This window comes from Rhagoletis pomonella, unplaced genomic scaffold (assembly GCF_013731165.1).
Source record: "Rhagoletis pomonella isolate Grant_MI unplaced genomic scaffold, Rhpom_1.0 Rhpom_scaffold_00006, whole genome shotgun sequence".
Taxonomy (NCBI): Eukaryota; Metazoa; Arthropoda; class Insecta; order Diptera; family Tephritidae; genus Rhagoletis; species Rhagoletis pomonella.
Window position 1 is genome coordinate 13510178 of NW_023458560.1, and position 1069 is coordinate 13511246.

Here is a 1069-nt window from a genome sequence, read left to right on the forward strand (position 1 = left end):
ATGGGAAGGCGCTTTCGTATGCATAAACTTGCAAGAAACCAGCAAAAGAAAGAGAATTGAGAGAGAAAAAATAACAGCTGAACTTGCAAGCTTTACTGGATTTTAGTGGATACATTTTTATACCCGAGCGCACTTGTGCACAAGGGTATTATAACTTTGTTCACATAACGGTTGTTTGTAACAGGCAAAACGAATCGAGATAGATATAGACAAATGTATACATAAATGATCAGAATGAAAAGAGAAATCGATTAAGCGGTGACTGTCTGTCCGTCTGTGCACACGATAACTCGAGTAAACATTAAGATATCTTAACGAAACTTGGTACGTATACTTATTTCGGAAAATGGGCAAAATCGGACAATAACCATGCCTACCTCCCATATAACGGTAATTTTCAGAAATACGTAAACTGCGATATTTTAGTAACTACTGAAGATTATTCACTCAAAGTTGGTATTTACAATAACTTTTAGACGAAAAATAAGAATATTATAAATTTTTGGAAAATGGGCTTAGCCACGCCCACTTATGGATACATGTGTATATCTTGGTAACCGCTTCACCAATTTCTTCCAAACTTGGCACAGTTTTTAGTCATGCTACAGCATACCAAATGACCGAAAATCGGTAATTTGGAGAAATACGAAATCTTCGATAAATCAATAAATATTAAAGCTAATTTATTCAAAATTAATGCTTGCAACAATTCTTTACCAAGAAATACGTTTATGGTAAAATTTTGGAAAATGGGCGTGACACCGCCCACTTATGATCACATATATGTATATCGGTAACCGTTCTACCAATTTGTACCAAACTCGGTATGATTATTGTGCTTGCCGCATAGAAGCAAACCGTTGAAAATTATTGGAATCAGATTAAAATTACGACCACTTTTCATATAACGGCAAATTTCAGAAATGCTTGAAACTTCAATATTTCGAAATTTAAGGACGCTAATTTACTCAGAATTGATACACACCGGCTTACCATGTAGCGGTAGCTTTCGGAAAGGTGAAAATCATATATTTAATACTTGCGCCGGGTATTTAATGTTCGGCTCCGC